Source organism: Penaeus vannamei, chromosome 10, assembly GCF_042767895.1.
Source record: "Penaeus vannamei isolate JL-2024 chromosome 10, ASM4276789v1, whole genome shotgun sequence".
In the NCBI taxonomy this organism is placed as follows: domain Eukaryota; kingdom Metazoa; phylum Arthropoda; class Malacostraca; order Decapoda; family Penaeidae; genus Penaeus; species Penaeus vannamei.
Genome location: NC_091558.1, coordinates 1,094,769 through 1,107,268, shown reverse-complemented (window position 1 = coordinate 1,107,268; position 12,500 = coordinate 1,094,769). Strand labels below are relative to the sequence as shown.

The window sequence follows — 12,500 nt, the reverse complement described above, 5'->3', positions numbered from 1 at the left end:
TATTACGCATGTATGGTGTGTCTTTACGTGTATTACATAGGCGACGCATGTAAACGCACCCCCTCTCCCTCCCCCTCCCCCTCCACCCTTTACCCCCCCTCCCCCTCCTCCTCCACCCTTTACCCCCCTCCTCCTACACCCTTTACCCCCCTCCTCTCCCTCCCCCTCCACCCTTTACCCCCTCCTCCCCTCCCCCTCCACCCTTTACCCCCCTCCTCCTCCTCCCACCCTTTACCCCCCCCCTCCCCCTCCACCCTTTACCCCCCCCTCCCCCCAGCAGGCAATCCCCGTCCATGCTGTCATTTGGCGAATCCCGAAGGCGTCAATCTTTAATATCCCCGAAGATTGCACTTCGCGGAACGAATTCAACTTTCGCATCTTCGAGTAATAGCCTGTAGTTGAAGATGACAAAAGTGTTCAATACCCCGTGCCTTTGGCGTTCAGAATGGCCCTTATGGGTAGCCGGCGGAGGGGCCAAAACGGGTTACCTCGCTGCCAATGGGATAATGACACGGAGTGGAAACGATCTGTTTTCAAGATTATATGTTGATGTCACCCTTGGATAATTTTGTTTTATGGTCAGATGCCCCCAAGGACGCGGTGCGAGTTGCTTGTTGTGTTTGTATGCGTGTGATTGCAACCGCGGGACTGTGTTTGATTGCTTGCATGCGCATGTCGTTTCCCTGGGCGACGCTGTGTGCCTGGGCTCGTAATAGCAAATGCGTGCTTGTTCGTGCTTGGGTCCGTGTGTTTGCTTACAGGCACGCACATGTGGTCGAACCCGCGGCCGCCGGGTTTGTTTATGTCCCCGGGTTTATATCGCTCGTTTTTTTTTTTTAGGATAGTGCGTAATGCAGGCTGCAGTGTAGACTTTCTCTCTCTCCCTCCCTGCCTCCCTGCCTCCTTCCCTCCCTCCCTCTCTCTCTCTGTCTGTCTGTCTGCCTGTCTCTCTCTCTTTGTCTCTCTTCCTCCTGCCTCACTCCCTCCCTCTCTCTCTCTCTCTCTCTCTCTCTCTCTCTCTCTCTCTCTCTCTCTCTCTCTCTCTCTCTCTCTCTCTCTCTTTCTCTCTCTCTTTCTCTTGTCTTCCTGCCTCTGTCTCTCTCTCTCACACACACAACCCCCTCCCCCTCCCCATTCACCCTCCTACATTCCACCACCCCCAGCGAAGCCCCCTCCCTCCCTCCCTCCCTCTCACGCCTCATCCCCCACTCCCTTCCACCTCAGTAGCCCCACCATGCTAATCTCCCAGCTGGTTAAAAGCGCCCATGTATATCCACCATAATGATAGCCTCACAGATACACATGTCCACCAAACTTGTACTCCAGCACGTGTACACGCCCACGCCCACGCCCGCGCTCGAGAGGACACGCTTGGCAGGGGTGGTGGGCGCTGGGTCTTGCGTCTGGAAGCTAAGTGTGGAGGTTTCGTATTTGGGAAAGAAAAGTTGAGTGTTGTATGTGTGTCTTTTTTTCTTGTTGTTGGGGTTATTCTGTGGTGAAATGATATTTTTATTTGTATTTTATAATTATTATCTGGGTGCCTTTTCTACGCCCTCACTGGTATTGGTCTGAGATACAACTACACGCAATCCTAAGAGTGAATTTGTCATTATCAAAGCTTTAAAAACCTTTAAAAATGCAAATAACACTACTACACAACACTGATATAGGAAAAGTGCACGAAACACAGAAATACCACTACCGAACACTTAAAGAAATACTCAAGATAAAAAGCAATTTAACACAACACTGTTATAAGAAAAATGCTCGAAATACTCTATAAAAATCATACAACAGTACCAAAAAGAGAGAGAAAGAGAGAGAAAAGAATCAAATTTACTTTAACACAACACCGATCTAGAAAAAAGTACTCTTAACACAAGCAAGTACCCTAAATACCAAAACGCTTCTACGCGACCCTGATATAGGACAGCAACCCCCCCACCCCCACCCCACCCCGCCCAGCACCTTGAAGAGGCGTGACGTGACAAGCAGCGTAAGATGGCGGCGGCGACCTCATGACGGGAAGACAAGCAAATAATGAGGACGAGAGACCGCATGACGTCATGAAGTAACTGAGAGAGTTCGACAGTGCGTGGCAGGCTCTGGGTCGTCTTTCTGGCGTCCGTGTCATGCGCCAGGGAGCTGAGATGTCGTGTGTCTTGGGTCGAAGGTCGTCTGTCTTATTCGGGTTTGAGGTCGTGTGTCTTATATGTCTGGCGTTTTTTGTCTTATGGCTGAGGTCGTGTGTCTTGGGTCGAAGGTCGTGTGTCTTGTTTAGGTTTGAGGTCGTGTGTCTTATATGTCTGGTGTTTTTTGTCTTATGGCTGAGGTCGTGTGTCTTGGGTGGAAGGTCGTCTGTCTTATTCGGGTTTGCGGGCGTGTGTCTTATATGTCTGGCGTTTTTTGTCTTATGGCTGAGGTCGTGTGTCTTGGGTCGAAGGTCGTGTGTCTTGTTTAGGTTTGAGGTCGTGTGTCTTATATGTCTGGCGTTTTGTCTTATGGCTGAGGTCGTGTGTCTTATGTATGTAGGAAGTCGTCTACCTTTTGTCTTAAAGTCATATGTCTTATTATGTACTCTTGTGTCTTATTTATGTGCAAGGTCGTGTGTCTTATGTATGAATTATTAAGTCGTCTAGCTTCTGTCTTAAAGTCCTATGTCTTATTTATGTCTGGAGTCGTCTATCCCATGTCTTATTTATATATGAAGTCCTATGTCTTAAAGTCATATGTCTTATGTCTGGAGTCGTCTATTTTATGTCTTAAGGTCATATGTCTGATTCATGTATAAAGTCGTCTTTCTTATGTCGTAAAGTCATGTCTGATTCATGTCTGAAGCGTCTCTCACATGTCTAGAAGTCCTATGTCTGATTCATGTCTGGTCGTCTGTCTTGTCCTAAAATCATGTCTGATTCATGTCTGAAGCCGTCTTTCTTTTGTCTTAAAGTCATGTCTGAAGTCGTCTGTCTTGTCTTAAGATCATGTCTGATTCATGTCTGAAGTCGTCTGTATTGTTTTAAAATCATGTCTGATTCATGTCTGAAGCGTCCCTCACATGTCTCGAAGTCCTATGTCTGATTCATGTCTGGTCGTCTGTCTTGTCTTAAACTCATGTCTGATTCATGTCTGAAGCGTCCCTCACTTGTCCTATGTCTGATTCATGTATGAAGTCGTGTCTTGTCCTAAAATCACGTCTAATTCGTGTCTGAAGCGTCTGCCTTGTCTTAAAATCACGTCTGATTCATGTCTGAAGCATCTCTCACTTGTCCTATGTCTGATTCCTGTATGAAGTCGTGTCTTGTCCTAAAATCACGTCTGATTCATGTCTGAAGCGTCTGCCTTGTCTTAAAATCACGTCTGATTCATGTCTGAAGCATCTCTCACTTGTCCTATGTCTGATTCATGTATGAAGTCGTGTCTTGTCCTAAAATCACGTCTGATTCATGTCTGAAGCGTCTGTCTTGTCTTAAGTCACGTCTGATTCATGTCTGAAGCGTCCCTCACATGTCTCGACGCCGCATGCCTCGTGTCTGTCGCCGCAGCCCCGTGTCCTCTGATGTCAACAGACCGACGAGGTTTATAGGACCCCAAGGCAGTTTCTCGCCCGCGGGACCGGCCTCTCGCGGGCGGTGAAAGGGGCGGCGGGTTTTGTTATTGCAAGGTTGTATTGCAACGACTCTACGCGTGCAATAAAACTTGGTTCTAATTAATGAATGGAAGCCGCCGCGTCCTGCATTTTTGATCAGGGAAACTGTTTTTTTTATTTTTATTATTATTATTATTATTATTATTATTATTATTATTATTTTTAGCGAGGGATTAAAACGAGGGAGATATTTAGGGATTTTTGCAATGCGTGTGTTGCACGGATTTGCATTCCGACCGGTGAATGTTAACTTTGCGGAGACAAAGAAAAGCGAAGGGGATGAGGAAAAGAAATGGAGAATTAAAAATAAGTGTGTATATATGACAAAAGATTAAGAAACAACCCCCCCCCCCAAAAAAAAAAGAAAAAAAAGACAACAATGACACTAATAATAATGGTAGTGATGGTAATAATGATAATGATGTAGACAATGGTGTAATGATGAGGATGGTAATGATAATAATAATAATCTAATAATAATAATAGTAATAATAATAACAATGATAATAATAATGATCATAAAAATAATGAAATATAACATAAACAAGAACAAAACATCAACAAAAATAGTGACAACAACAACAACAATAATCACGATGAGGCAAAATAAATCTAATCACAGATAAATCTAGCCAAGAAAAGAAAGAAAAGAAAGAAAAGAAAGAAAAGAAAGAAAAGAAAGAAAAGAAAGAAAAGAAAGAAAAGAAAGAAAAGAAAGAAAAGAAAGAAAAGAAAGAAAAGAAAGAAAAGAAAGAAATAAAGAAAAAAAAGAAAAGAAAGAAGAAAAAGAAAGAAAAAAGAAAGAAAAAATAGAAAAGAAATAAAAGAAAGAAAAGAAAGAAAAGTAAAGAAAAGAAAGAAAAGAAAAGAATGAAAAAAAACGGGGAAAAGAAAGAAAAGAAAAAAGAAAGAAAGAAAGAAAAAGAAGAAGAAAGAAAAAAAACGGGAAAAGAAAGAAAAAATAGAAAAGAAAAGAAAGAAAAGAAAGAAAGAAAAGAAAAGACAAGAAAAGAAAAGAAAAGAAAGAAAGAAAGAAAAGAAAGAAAAGAAAGAAAAGAAAAGAAAGAAAAAAAGAAAAGAAAGAAAAGAAAGAAAGGAAAAGAAAGAAAGAAAAGAAACGATAAGAAAAGAAAGAAAAGAAAGAAAGAAAGAAAAGAAAAAGAAAAGAAAGAAAAGAAAGAAAGAAAGAAAAAGAACGAAAAGAAAGAAAAAAAACGCGAAAAGAAAGAAAAGAAAGAAAGAAAAGAAAGAAAGAAAGAAAAAAAGAAAAAGAAAAAACGGGGAAAAGAAAAAGAAAGAAAGAAAAGAAAAAAAGAAAAGAAAAGAAAAGAAAGAAAGAAAAGAAAAGAAAGAAAAAAAGAAAAAGAAAAGAAAAAGAAAAAAAAACGGGGAAAAGAAAGAAAAGAAAAAACGGGGAAAAGAAAGAAAAGAAAGAAAAGAAAAGAAAGAAAAGAAAAGAAAAGAAAGAAAAAACGGGGAAAAGAAAGAAAAGAAAAGAAAAAAGAAAAGAAAGAAAAGAAAGAAAGAAAAAAGAAAAGAAAAGAAAGAAAAGCAAGAAAAGAAAGAAAGAAAGAAAAGAAAGAAGGTAAGAAGAAAGCAAGAAAGAAAAGAAAAGAAAGGAAAGAAAGAAAAAAGAAAAAGAAAAGAAAGAAAGAAAGACAGATAAGAAAAGAAATAAAAAATAAAAGATAAAAAAGAGCAGGGAAAAGAAAAGAAAGAAAAGAAAGAAAAGAAAAGAAAGTAAAGAAAAGAAAGAAAAGAAAAGAAAGAAAAAAAAACGGGGAAAAAAAAGAAAGAAAAGAAAGAAAAAAAATAAAATAAAATAAAAGAAAGAAAAGAAAGAAAGAGAAAAGCGTGGAAAAGGCGTCCTCTTCTGCGGCGGCGGCGGCCAGAGCTCACATGCGATCCGCGGATTAGAGACCAAATCGCTAATTTCGCGGATTCGTCGGCTAGGCAGGATTCTCCGGCCGATTCCTGGCGATTCGTATCTCACATGCACATGCTCGTGGTATACGCACATGTACACACGGAGAGGGACATGGGTGTGCGTTTATGTATATGCACGCGCAGGCGGACACGTATGGTCATGTGCACATATGTATATTCGCGAATGTATATGCGGAGACACACAGACACAGACACACACGCACACGCACACACACACACACACACACACGCACACACACGCACACACACACACACACGCACACACACACACGCACACACACAGACACAGACACACACACACACAAACACACACACACACACACGCACACACACACACACACGCACACGCAGCCTGGCCTCCTTCCCTGCTTTGCTTCTCGTAAGAAATTCGGACGTATTTTGTTCGTCTCGCTGCGCCCGACTTGTCCTCCGTGTCTTTGAGGCTCCGGCGAGACCTCAAAAAAATCCGTCATTTTCTCTCTCTCCTTCTTAATTACACCTCTTCCGCTTCCTCCTCCCTCTCCCTCGTATGTATAGAGATCGGAGAAGGGGGGGAAAGAGGGAGGGAAGATAGGAAAAGGAACGAGAAAGGAAAGAGAAGGAGAGAGAGGGAGATCTCGATAGGAGTTGGGAACGTTTTTTGAGCTCCGGCCGCGACCCACGAAGCCGGGGAGGAGGCGGCGGTGGTGGCCTGGGTGCCGGGGGCGGTCAGTTCCTTGTCAGAGCGCGGTCGGCCTCTTACGTTCGCTCTTTCCCCCTCAATTATTTTAATCCCCGCGCTTCATTTCTCTTTTCTCTCGTGCGGATGGCGGGTGACACACACGGCTGCGGGTATTTCTGGGGTTGAGGTGGATCGAGAGGCGGGAATTCGGCCAGAAAGAAGGGTTAAAGAGAGACGACGAGAGGCTGGACTCGAAGCCGTCAACTTGTGTCGGATTCTTTAGGGATTCGATATAAATTTCTGTTCAATTTTTTTTTCTCTTTCTCCTCCTCCTTCTTTCTTCTCTCTTCTTTTCCCCTTGCGATGCGCGGGATACTTGGCTTTTATTGCTGACAGATGATCCTATCTATCTTCCCCGCTCAAGGATATCTCAATCGTCGAAAAGTGATTATAAACATGTAACTCGAGGGAGGAATTAAGAGGGTAATGGATGCGAGGCAGTGACACGGAGCCGACGCCCGAGCCAAGTGCACGAAATCGGACATGACTGACATTGCTACCCCGGTCGGAGAATATAATGATTCGTGCCGTACCATGCAACCTTTTTACTCTTGCAATATTTTTCTTTTTCGCTTTTTTAAATAGAGAAGAAGTTTTTTTTCTTTTTTTTTATTAATGGGAGAATATTTGTTTTTATTTCTATTTTTTTTTTGTCTGTGTATAAATGTTTTGCATCTACTTTTTTCACTACGATTTGAAGTTGTTTGAAAGCGTGAGCGAGAAGTGAAAAGAAACTTGACGTAACAAAACAGAAATAACATTCTAGTTAATCTGGTATCTAGACCGTCGTCTGCTCCCCCCTCCCCACCCCACTCCCCTAACCCCCCCTCCCTTCTACCCTCCTCTGCGCCACCCCTTTACCCCCACCCCCCCTCACATACCCACCGGTACCTCCCCCACATACCCAGTACCCTCCACCCCCCTAGGTCTTGTCCTATCCTCCCCACTACCCTTTTGCTCCCCCTCCTCCCCACACACATACCCAGTACCTCCCCAACTCACCCTTTACCCCCTCCATCCTCCCCTCCCCAAACTCCTACCCACCCACGCACCTCCCCCTCCGTCCCTCCATCCTCCCTCTTCTCCCTCCCTCCTTCCTCTTCTCCCTCCCCCCACCTTCCTCCCTCTTCTCCCTCCTTCCTTCCTCTTCTCCCTCTCCCTCCTTCCTCCCTCTCCCACCCCTCCTTCCTCCCTCCCCCTCCTTCCTCCCTCTTCTCCCACCCCTCCCTCCCTCCCTCTTCTCCCTCCCCCTCCTTCCTTCCTCTTCTCCCTCCCTCATCCCTCTTCTCCCACCCCCTCCTTCCTCCCTCTTCCTCCCACCCCTCCTTGCTCCTCTCCCTCCTGCCTCCCTCCCTCCTTCCTCCCTATTCTCCCTCCCCCTCCTTCCTCCCTCTTCTCCCTCCCTCCTTCTTCTCCCACCCCCTCCTTCCTCCCTCTCCCTCCTTCCTCCCCCTCCTCCCTCCCCCTCCTTCCTCCCTCTTCTCCCTCCCCCTCCTTCCTCCCTCTTCTCCCTCCCCCTCCTTCATCCCTCTCCCTCCCTTCCCCTCCCCCTTTCCTCCCTCCCCTACTCCCTCTCCTCCCCCCCTCCCCCTCCCCCAACTTGCAAGTAAGAACCTCGCGTTGATATCATCTCCAGATTTCTTGGCTATAAACTTTATTACTTCAGCCCCCAGACCCGCGCTCTCTGGTGTCATTGGACAGAGCATGGGATCCGATCCTCTGTCGTTTATTGAAATCCTCCTTTTTTTAGGGTATTGGATCTCTTTTAGGGTGTCTCCGAAGGGTGGGTGGGGGGAGGGGGATTTGGGATTTAAAAGCCGTCAATTATGTGGGACTGGAAGTGCTTTTAAGGGCAGGAAGGGTTCGGGGCAGGAGGAGGAGAGTGTTATAATGTCTGAGGCGAGAACCAGATGAGAAAGAGGAGAGTTTGGGTCACTTCTGGCCGACGGCTGGGGACTCTGCGCACACGGAGACACGCGGACGGGCACGTACACGAATGCACGCACATACACGCACATACACACAGATAGACAGACACACATACAGACATACACGCACGCACGTTCGCACACACACACACACGCATACACACAAATAGACAGACATATACACAGACATACACACAGGCATACACGCACGCACGTTCGCACACATACACACAAATAGACAGACATACACACAGACATACACGCACGCACGTTCGCACACACACACACACACACACACACACACACACACACACACACACACAAATAGACAGACATACACGCACGCACGTACGCACACACACAAACACAAACACACACACACACACACACACACACACACACACACACACACACACACACGCGCGCACGCACGCACACACGTCATCGCGATTTGTCTTTTTCCGAGGTCAGAGTAAGATGCCTGTGCTTCTTCTCTGTCTTGCAAGAATGAAGGTATGTGTGATGATATGGGGAGGGGGTGGGGATGGGGCAGGGAGAGAGAGTGGAAGGGAGAGGGAGAAGGAGAGGGAGGGGAAGAGAGAGAGAGAAAGAAAGGATGAGAGGGGGGAAGGAGGGAGAGCATGGGTAAGGGAGGGAGAGGGAGGAGAGAGAGAGAGAGAGAGAGAGAGAGAGAGAGAGAGAGAGAGAGAGAGAGAGAGAGAGAGAGAGAGAGAGAGAGAGAGAGAGAGAGAGATCCAGAGAGAGAGAGAGAGAGAGAGAGAGAGAGAGAGAGAGAGAGAGAGAGAGAGAGAGAGAGAGAGAGAGAGAGAGAGAGAGAGAGAGAGAGAGAGAGAAAGAGATAGAGAAATCCAAAGAAAAAGAGAAAGAAAGAGAGACAGAGAAAAAAACAAAAAACAGACAGACCGATAAAAGCCTAAAGACAAACAAGAGACAAACAAATAGAAACAAACAAACAAAAAAAGCCAAAAACCCAGAGACACAAATAGAGAGCCAAGGAGCTGACGAGGAGCGAGTGGGGCACGAAACGGAGTAGATGAAGGAGACAGCGGAGAGACGAGAGGCAGCTCCCTCTCCTGTGCTACCGACGTGGGTGATGTGGGCGGTCACGCTGCCCCCTCCCCCCCACCCCCCCCTCTCCCCACCCCACGCCCAGATTACATGCAAATGGGCGCTAGTGCTGCTATTTAAAGGGGGGAATTTGGAGCACTGTATAGAAGGGAGGTTGTGGCGAGGGGAGGTTGTGGCGAGAGGAGGTTGTGGCGAGAGGAGGTTGTGGCGAGAGGAGGTTGTGGCGAGAGGAGGTTGTGACGAGTGGCGAGAGGAGGTTGTGGCAAGAGGAGGTTGTGGCGAGAGGAGGTTGTGACGAGTGGCGAGAGGAGGTTGTGGCGAGGGGAGGTTGTGGCAAGAGGAGGTTGTGGCGAGAGGAGGTTGTGACGAGTGGCGAGAGGAGGTTGTGGCGAGGGGAGGTTGTGACGAGTGGCGAGGGGAGGTTGTGGCGAGGGGAGGTTGTGGCGAGAGGAGGTTGTGACGAGTGGCGAGAGCAGCTTGTGGCGAGAGGAGGTTGTGACGAGTGGCGAGAGGAGGTTGTGGCGAGGGGAGGTTGTGGCAAGAGGAGGTTGTGGCGAGAGGAGGTTGTGACGAGTGGCGAGAGGAGGTTGTGGCGAGTGGAGGTTGTGGCGAGAGGAGGTTGTGACGAGTGGCGAGAGGAGGTTGTGGCAAGAGGAGGTTGTGGCGAGAGGAGGTTGTGACGAGTGGCGAGAGGAGGTTGTGGCGAGGGGAGGTTGTGGCAAGAGGAGGTTGTGGCGAGAGGAGGTTGTGACGAGTGGCGAGAGGAGGTTGTGGCGAGGGGAGGTTGTGACGAGTGGCGAGGGGAGGTTGTGGCGAGGGGAGGTTGTGGCGAGAGGAGGTTGTGACGAGTGGCGAGAGGAGGTTGTGGCGAGAGGAGGTTGTGACGAGTGGCGAGAGGAGGTTGTGGCGAGGGGAGGTTGTGGCAAGAGGAGGTTGTGGCGAGAGGAGGTTGTGACGAGTGGCGAGAGGAGGTTGTGGCGAGTGGAGGTTGTGGCGAGAGGAGGTTGTGGCGAGGGGAGGTCGTGGCGAGAGGAGGTTGTGGCGAGAGGAGGTCGTGGCGAGAGGAGGTTGTGGCGAGTGGAGGTTGTGGCGAGAGGAGGTTGTGGCGAGGGGAGGTCGTGGCGAGAGGAGGTTGTGGCGAGAGGAGGTCGTGGCGAGAGGAGGTCGTGGCGAGAGGAGGTCGTGGCGAGAGGAGGTTGTGGCGAGAGGAGGTCGTGGCGAGAGGAGGTTGTGGCGAGAGGAGGTCGTGGCGAGAGGAGGTTGTGGCGAGAGGAGGTCGTGGCGAGAGGAGGGTGTGGCGAGAGGAGGTCGTGGCGAGGGGAGGTTGTGGCGAGAGGAGGTCGTGGCGAGAGGAGGTTGTGGCGAGAGGAGGTTGTGGCGAGAGGAGGTCGTGGCGAGAGGAGGTTGTGGCGAGAGGAGGTTGTGGCGAGAGGAGGTTGTGGCGAGAGGAGGTTGTGGCGAGAGGAGGTCGTGGCGAGGGGAGGTTAGGTTGTGGCGAGAGGAGGTTGTGGCGAGAGGAGGTTGTGACGAGAGGAGGTGGTGGCGAGAGGAGGTCGTGGCGAGGGAGGTTAGGTTGTGGCGAGAGGAGGGTGTGGCGAGAGGAGGTTGTGGCGAGAGGAGGTTGTGGCGAGAGGAGGTCGTGGCGAGGGAGGTTAGGTTGTGGCGAGAGGAGGTTGTGGCGAGAGGAGGTTGTGGCGAGAGGAGGTCGTGGCGAGAGGAGGTCGTGGCGAGGGGAGGTTAGGTTGTGGCGAGAGGAGGGTGTGGCGAGAGGAGGTTGTGGCGAGAGGAGGTTGTGGCGAGAGGAGGTTGTGGCGAGAGGTTTGTTGTTGGTTAATGTTACGGTTTGGGGTTGGTTGGTGGAGTGTTGTGGGGTTGTTGGGAGGCTGTGGAGGATGTTCCTATTTCTGTAGTATTTTTTGCATTTTCGTTATTGTTATTATCATTGTTATTATTGTTATTATTATAATTATCATTATTGTTATTATTGTTACTGTTATTGTTATTATTGTTATTGTTATTATTGTTATTATTAATATTATCATTATTATTGATATTATTATTGTTATTATGATCATCATCAATATCGTTATTGTTATTATTGATATTATTTTGATTATCAGTATTGATATTACTTATTTTATTATTATTATTATTATTATTATTATTATTATTATTATTATTATTATTATTATTATCATTATCATATTACCATTATTATCATTATAAGCAGTAATATTATTTTTATTGTTGTTGTTATTATTATTGTTATCAATCACAATCATTATTGTTGCAATCACAATTGTTGCATTATCATAATTATTATATATGTTATTATCATAATTACGCTTATTAGTATCAAAACGCTAGACTATACTGAGGTCGTAGACAGTGAGTGCACTGATACCGTAATTTTTGTTCCAAAGTCCAGGTCACTTTACCGTAAACTTTACTTCTGTACTAAATATTAAATTATTTTACTAAATTTTATAAACCAAGTTACCTTATCCTAACTCAGGGATTGCTAATTTCAGAATTCTTTTGGGGGATATATTTTTTTCATTTTAATTCCTGTCCTGAAGGCTAAAAACGGTGTAAGTCTTCGGATTAAAAACTGCCGAATGATTTGGCTTTATGGTAATTTTATGAATATATGATAACGGCATATCGTTAGCGGCAGCAGGAGAGATATGAGTTATTAAAAAATGATGTTTGTTTATGGATATTTCTTGTCTCTTAATGGTGTATTTTTGTTATGATTATTAAAATTTCATGAGCTGATATTTCTCCATGTCGCTTTTTGTGTGTCTGTATTTGTATGTTTGTCTGTTTCTCTGTCTGAGAGAGAGAAAAAAAGAAAGAGAAAGAGAAAGACAAAGACAAAGAGAAAGAGTAAGAAAGAAAGAGCAAAAGAAAGAATAAGAGAAAGGGTAAGAGAATGTAACAGAGAACAATAACATACGATTCCCTCCCCATCCCCTTCCCCCCCTCCCCTCCTTGCCTCCCTCACCCCCTACCCCCCACCCACCTCCCCCTCCCCTTTCCCCCCTCCTTCCCTCCCTCACCCCCTACCCCACCCACCTCCCCATCCCCCACCTCTCCCTCCCTCACCCCCCCTTGCCTCCCTCACACCCCTCCTCACCCCAGCCCCCCCACCCCTACCCCCCACCCA

General features: G+C 46.8%; 1 protein-coding gene across 1 annotated transcript in view; it reads left to right on the top strand.

Annotated features, from left to right (window-relative positions):
• The window catches only part of LOC113826706 (protein bowel), an 89,396-nt gene that overhangs the window by 63,957 nt on the left and 12,939 nt on the right, over positions 1-12,500 (top strand). The gene's annotated exons all lie outside the window — the stretch shown is intronic.